This window comes from Micromys minutus (assembly GCF_963924665.1).
Source record: "Micromys minutus genome assembly, chromosome: 27".
NCBI classification, from domain to species: domain Eukaryota; kingdom Metazoa; phylum Chordata; class Mammalia; order Rodentia; family Muridae; genus Micromys; species Micromys minutus.
In genome coordinates, this window is record NC_137962.1 from 1,795,722 (window position 1) to 1,803,771 (window position 8,050).

The window sequence follows — 8,050 nt, forward strand, 5'->3', positions numbered from 1 at the left end:
TCCAAAGATCTTTCCAAGACAGCATGGTATCTTATAGAGAAAACAAGCTAGTAGGTGTCTGTATATCTGGGGATTAATAAGGTATCAGGAAGCTTTTCCTCTGGACTTATCAGGATAAAAATCCCTGAAGATGCAGGGTTAATGTCTGACTTCCACCCCAGTGAGGTCAGTGTGCTTCTCAGAAACGAACTCTATTCTTTCTCTTCTACTACCTCTTTGTGGGATGGAGGAAGGTCACCATGGGGTTGCCTGGACACCCTGTTTCCCTCAAATATTCCTTATGGTGTATACATTTGCTGTGAGAAAAGAAATCTCAGATTCCAAAGACAAGGCAGTGAGTGGAGCTGGGTAGGAGCTGGCAAACCCCACAGGTTCATCCTGTGTTCATCCAGTCCAGCCTGCAGTCACAGACCCTGGACATGACTGTCAGTGAGTTACAGGAACAACTCCGTTCTTCCTCAAGGGGGAGCCCAAGCAGAGCCGTCATAGATGATTCTGAGCTTATTAGTCATTAACAAAAGGGATGTTAAAAGGTTTAATTTCTTACATTATCACCTTCATTTCTGTACATCATTGCCTCTGTTTTTAAAAACAGATTTCTCATTTTCTTTTCTTTCCTAGCCACCTCATCTCCTTTTAATATCCATATGGGTTTGTGGCTTATTAATATTGAACATTATTTATTTTTTAAAGATTTATTTACTTATTTAATGTTTATGAGTACACTGTAGCTGTTCTCAGACACACCAGAAGAGGGCAGCAGATCCTATTACAGATGGTTGTGAGCCACCATGTGGTTGCTGGGAATTGAACTGTCTCTGCCTCCTGAGTGTTAGGATTACAGGCTTGTGCCAACACACTCTGCCACTATCTATCTATCTATCTATCTATCTATCTATCTATCTATCTATCCATCCATCCATCCATCCATCCATCCATCCATCCAATTTCTCTTCTGGAAAATAGAGATGGCTGTTCCCATTTTCATAAAATAGCTTTGGAACAACATGGGGTAAGCATGCTAGTGTTTGCTGTACTTCCTGGACACACAAGCTGGAATGAATAATCACCATTGTTATAATTATTCTCATCACTCACGTAGACTAATCCAGTAGCTTTTTGGAGGGCAGAACTTCATCATAGTGTGCATCTTAGAGATGAGAACATATCTCTGGAGCAAAAATTTGTTTCACCCATCTGGGTAGATGCTGTCATGATCTTTCCCAGAATTATCCACATTATTACCCACAGATGAGATCATATTTTTTAATGTCCTTACCCTGAAAAGAAGACTTTGGGGGTCACAGGCAACCTCAACCTGGCCTTTCAGTTCTTTGGAGCACAGGGATTTATAGAGGCCCCACATAGCATCTCTTTAACCCCAGATCCAGAAGAGAGGCAGCAGCTGCAGCCTGTTGGGTAGAATCCACTTTTCTGTATCACACAATTTTACTAACTGCTTTCATTTTCCCATCTGTAATAACAGCAACTGCAGAGGAGAAACATAATTCTTTCTCACTCTGTATTTAGTAAGAAGCTTAATTTTCCTATTTAAGATGTTTTTCATGGACTTCTGAGTCCCAGGAGGAAGAGAAGGGATGAAGGGAGAGAGGAGATCTTTTCCAGGCCAGGCTTTTGAAGGAGAAGCACGAGCAACGTTAAGGTCTCAGGGCACCTAAGCCTCACCATCACTGTGCACATGTAGAGCTGAAACCAGCCTCTTGGACACCTGTTCCCGAGACAAACCAGGGAGGCCTTCCTGCCAAGACCAACCTAACTAAATGCTTTCCAAATAAGTATGAAGGAAAAAGAGAAAATAAAGAAGCTTCATGGATGTAAGTTTTGGAAAGTTGCCAAGTGTTAGCATCCCTGGAAGCCTGATAACATGAACATGGGATAGATGTAGAGTACAGCGTCCACTGCTGGGAGTTGGTGAAGGTCCTGTTTACTTCCCAGTCTCAATCCAGTTGCATAGCCTCCATCTCCTATAGGTGGAGCCCATTTCCAATTACCTTTCCCTGCAGACCTATTAGCAGCTACCTAAATGCCTGCCTGCTGCCCAGCTGTGTGCCTGACCTCAGGCAAGTTTGGCCTTGTGGGGTTGCAACAAGGACAGCAGGTATTTTTCCCTCAGAACAGCCTGGTTGATTGGTTTCACATAGCAAAGCAATCAGTTGGATGCCGAATTCTTTTTTTCTTCCACGTGCTTGTTTACACTGTCTCAGCTTGTACCCTTGCAACAAAGAACATTTTTAATTTTGTTTGTATTTGCTATTTATTGGAACCCCCAAACTCCATGTAGAGCAGTTAGATTTGCTAGCATTAGGAGGAGGAGGAGGAGGAGGAGGAGGAGGAGGAGGAGGAGGAGGAGGAGGAGGAGGAGAGAAAAGAATAATGAAACTAAAGCCAGAAGGACTGATTAGCTTGTTTCAGGTCAGATGGTTTGTCAGTGTGGAGAGGGGACTGAGACCCCAGGCACTCTAACTTTATCTACTAATCTGGTCCACAGGCCACAGAGCCCATCTGCCTCACCCCCTCTTTCATCTATGTACTCCTGCAACAAATAAAGCTGTGAGCTGTATGTTAGAATTCCTAAAGGGTAAACAATTCCAAGAACATGATAAGTTAGGTGAAACTTGAAAATGCATTTCCGTGGGGAAATAATTTCTAGATGGCTTAAGACAATTCAAATGTATTTTTAAAAGATGCATGTGTGTGTGTGTGTGTGTGTGTGTGTGTGTGTGTGACAGTTTTTGTTACTTTGAAGATTGTGGATGGTGAGTGTTATCTAGTGAGTGAACAGTGGTGCTATTCTAAAAAACAGACTACAATGAATGTCCCTACTCCATCAGAGGAAAGGTGCCTTGCACAACGGCTGTGTCCCTCAAGGAGAATGAGACAAAACCTATTATATTCAAAACACCCAGTTCCCAGGTGCATTTTTGGTCTCTGCTTCCCAGAGATAGCCAGATATTTATTCTGTTTGGAAACTCTTATCTGAGTTTACCCAGGGACACTCCTTGTGAAGGTGTGTTTTCTTCTCAGGCTTTTTGCACCATTGGGTTGTTCACAGAAAATCTGCAGAATGGCTTTGCCCTGGTGCATTTAGTTTCCTTTCCTTCAACTGTTGAGTCATGACCAGGAGTTGAGTCCAGTCAAGCTGACTCTTGACACTCAACACAACGGTCTCTAAGGAGAATTCTCTGAGCAACAGCTATCATAATAAACTCAAGATTAAAATCTGAAGACAGTTTAAATAAACTGCTTGTGCCAGTGTTATTTTCGAAAACAGATAAATCAAATAGGCTTTGCATAATCCAAAGTCTTTCGTGTCCTAAAATGAGGAAAGAAGCTTCAATGTAAAGAGAATTAATTTCCTCTTCTTTGAGAGAAGATTATATTGACAGACAGTAGCATGGATTTCAACAACTGCATTGCTGAGAAAAGAGCACACCAACCCATCTGTTTTGAGGCCACTTAGCCAAGTGAGTGTGTCCATGTGTTGCAAAATGGTCTACAACCGTGGTCCATGGAGAACTGATACCTGATTGTTTTGATGCTGTGACTGAATCAACAGTCTGAGTGAACTGTGTTTTGTTATTAAATAAGCTAGGGTATCAGTGCATTCTTGGGTATTTTTAGAGAATCTTATTACATATTAGCTGATGCCATGAAGTGATGATACTGGATTTACCCTGATTCTTTATATATGCGTTCCAAAAGTAGAACTTATTTTCTTTTTTTTTTTTTTTCTTTTTTTCTTTCTCTTGGTGAAAGATGTATTTGTGACTCTCAAGATCTGGATCAGAAGATAATGGTTGTTTGGGCCTTCCAAAAAGAAAATACCAAGACAGTATCAGTGTATAATTAAGATCAGTTTGGGGTATACCTAGGTTGGGTAGAGTGGAAAGGGGAGATGTGGCAAGAACATTGAGTCCAAGCCTCAGGCCTAACATCTATGACCCAAAGGAGGTAGGAAGAGAAGACAGGGAACAAATTCTTTCTAGGTAGTTTCTTCTAGGTTGATGGTTTAGGGGGTGGTGGCTTATGTTCCAAGTTACCCATTAGAAGAGCCCCATTTCTTACAGGGAAGATCCCGAATGAATTAAGTTTTCTCTGCTGTACCTATTAGTTGGGTGCAACCCATCAGCCTGATTTGGGTCCAGAGGCAAGTCCAAAGGCACTGTAACTGCCAGGCAAGGGCCTCCCTGCAGCTGGGGCTCTGACACAGTTTCACCACTTCCATTTCAAGTTGTGTCCTTAGTTGGAGTAATTTGGTCAATCCCTTGGAAACTAAAACTTTGTACCCTAGACAATCATCTTTTTCTAGCTCACTTAACTACTGCAACACACATGCTTTCACGGGAGCTCTTTATAATCTTCTAACACTAACCCTAACCAAAAGCCTAACTCTATCTGCAAGGGACTTTTATTATGGGGTGGCAGGGACATCAGCTACTGAAATAATTCCAATGCTCTGCCTTCATTGTCATGGTCTCAATTTCCTATATGTATAGTATAGTTCTAAACATCTTATCACAGTGTCTGGCAGCTTAGTATAGGGCCAGGCATCTTAGAATTGGGCTGGGCATCTAATACATACTTGGACGTGTTTGCTGAATTATGATAACAGCTTTGCAAGGGCTCCAAAGACATAAGTTATAACCAAAGCTGAATGTGCAGTCATGATGGAGGCACAGAGATGCCTTCACTCTGGTGGGTGGCAGAACCTGGGGGGAGTCATATGTTGCTTCTGTCTGTATGATCTCACTTAGAGAAAGCCTTTGTTGTGAAGGCATCCTTCTTCCCAGAGTGGGGAACCCAGGGGAGAGTCTCAAAACATTGCTTTGCTGCACATCCTTTTTTGTGTTTTGAAAATGGATCTGAAGCTAATTGTATCAGTAGGTCACACAGCAATGACTGGACAGCATCATTTCCCTGAGTTGGATCTGTGACTGACTGCTTGGTGCTGTCTCTTCTCCTCTCTGGGAAGCTCCTGCCAGGACTAAAGACTGGAAGGAGAGGAGACAGAGAAAGACGCAATTTGTAGTTGGGCAACATCAGAGTTGAAGGAAGCCCTCTCTGTCTGGCACCTGAAGGGTGGTGGACTTTTCTATTTTGATTTGTGCATTTCTTTGTCTCATCTCAGAATTTCCCACAATAAATGTCCATAGATTGAACTAAAGAATGGACTACATGTATCCACTCTAAAGGCATGTTCTCCCTTTTACAAAAGGGAACCTTTTACCTCATGGTGAAGGCATACACTAGTGAAAAGCACCACATAAGATATAATTACATTGTTCATTTGTAATCCCAATACTGGGAAGGGTGAGGCAGTGGGATTATGAGTTCTAGTTCCTCTTTGACTACATAGTGAGATTCTGTGTCAATAAATACATGAAATTAAGAAGTGTATAGTTACTATGACAGAGGACAAGTCCCTGGACCTTCAGAGACTGCAGATATGTGCTCCACATGTTCGCTCCATCAGGGTAACTCTGAATGTGACCTGGTAAAATCATAACATGAGCGTACTTAAAATGTTATGAGCATATTCTTGTGCTGTTTTCTGTAACCTAATTGTGCAGTTCTCAAGTAACTATTGTAGATGACAATGTTGTACTGTAACAACAAAAAGTTAAGACACACTTTGGAAGCCTTAGAGCCCTGCTATCTCCTGAGTCTGGACTTGTGAGGAGAGGTTGTCATGAAAGGCCTGTCGAAGAATACAGTGATAAGTGGTCTAAGAAGTATGATGATGTCACCAGGCACAGATGAGCTGTGCAGAGACCTGGTTGGAGAGTACTGAAGGAAGAGACACTGAAGGAAGGGGTGTGGCCAGAGCAGAGTTTAAAGAGGTTGACCTTCACAAGGCGTGGCCACTGTTATTCTGTTTGGCATTTTCTACAAAGTGCCATTGTGCAGCAATAAGTGCTGGTGGTCCACTGTACCAATGTCCTCTATAGACATTTTCTGCTGGTTTGGAATGGACTGGTAGCTGTATCAGACATGGAGATCTCATTCTGCAAAAGGAGAAAGGAACTTAAATTGCAGCAAGACTTCAGTTTTAGATGGAAATGGTTTGGGACCTTGGGCAGCAGGACTCTGACAAGAGATGCCATGCTTCCTCTTGATTGTGGCACTGTTCTTCCTGAGGGGCCCACCCTATTGAAGGGGCATCAGATCACACATCCCTGTGAAACACTTCAAAGCTAAGGCAGCAGGCTGGTTGCCCACAAGCTCAGATCCCTGAGTCCTGACACACAGAACACTCCCTGGATGAGACCCACCTAGTGGGAGGGGACACTGGTACCACACTGCTCAGCTGCTGAGCCTCCCAGTTCCCAAGGCAAGCTTTCATCTTCCTAGGGTCAAAGCCAACCTCTCATGGGCTCAGTTTTGCCATTGGTACACTGGGCACAATGGCAGCATCAGCTACAGCTGAGAGTAGAATAATACTCAAAGGCAGCAAGCTGGCCAAAAGAAGAGTGCTCAGTGAAGGATAAGAACAAGAGCAGTGCTGATTTGTATATAGTATATTTATAATCACAATAATTCATTGTTATTAATGACAACAATAACAATAAAAACTTAAAACTGAACAAGGGATTGCAAGCATGGTTAAGGGACTCAGCATGATGGCTGGAGTGGAGGCTACACTCAACGCTCTGCCACTGTCTGGAGCTAGGCTCTTTGGAGTTTACTTTGTTTGGGTCAGAGGTAGGGCCTTGCACTTGCTAGTGCTCTACCAGTGAGCTACATGTCCAGCTCTCTTAGTCTCGGTCTATTTGTAGTTTTCTGGTTTGGGATAAAACATGCAAACAGCCTCTCTGCTCTGGACCTGTTCTAGGTTTCTGTATTTGTTTACTGAAGCCCTTGGGCTTGGGTTTGACCAGCCTGGGTGCAGCCGTTTTAAACAGAGTGTGGCCAGGCAGGTATACTCGGAAGGTACCTCCCTGTGAATGAGACCTTGGAGCGGCTGCTGGTATCCCACTTTTCACCTGCCGAGCCTCCCAGTTTTCAAGGCGAGCTTTCTTTCTTCCAGGACGAGTGCTGGGTATTATTCCTCCTCAGGCACACTTCCCTGTTCAGGGAGTCAGTGAGTGTGGGCGTCTTGGAGGGCAAGGTAAGACCAAATGTTATGCTTCTCCTCATTGAGCCTTGGAAACACTGTTCCTTTTCTTGTCCTCAGAGACCTGGGCCATGGGGTGAGGGTGAGAATGAGATAGAAGCAGATCTTGAGTTTGCAATGGCTGTGTGGTTACAGGCAGGTTCCTTAACCTCTCTGAGCTGAAGTGCTCTGAAATGGGTAAGGCCTGCCTGGTATGTACTCTTAGTGCTTGATAAATGCTGGCTCTCATTGACATTTGGGAAATAGACAATTGGGAGGTAGGTAGCAGCAGAGGTCAGGCAGGATAAGTGGAATTAAATTATTTTTGCTATTTATGATAGCAGGCTGCTAGGCAGATGCCTTCAATTTTAAAAAACTTATTTGTTTGCTTGCTTTTTGTGACAGGGTTTCATCATGTAGCCTAGGCTGACTTCAAATTTCAGATCCTCTTGCCTCAGCCCTTCAGATGCTGAGATGATAGCCTGTGTCACCACCCCAAGCCTTTTGACCCACAACCAGATTTTACAACTCAATTTCCCCATGGGAAAAAGGTTCACCCACCTTGTCAAGGCTGTGGGGGAGATTGAGTCACATGCCCAGTTTAGCAGTGTCGGCAGTGACTATCTCAGAGTGCTCTGAGCAATGGAACAGGATGAACAGATAATCTATGCTGAAGTGTGTGCCATATGATAGAGCGTGGCAGAGCAGCTCAGTCTCCGCACAGCAGAAGGTGGAGCAGTCAGCCAACTGCCAGAGGGGCAGTTCTGTGTCCAGTGGTACCACCACATCTGCCAGCTTCTCTGAACACCATAAGAAATGACACTGGCTGTGCTAGGACCAGCCTGGTGCTCCTCAGAAAGAAACTCAGTGCTCAGTGTTTAGTACTTGATACCCATGGCAAAATGAAGGCACAGAGAAGTTAAGTAGTTTGCTCCA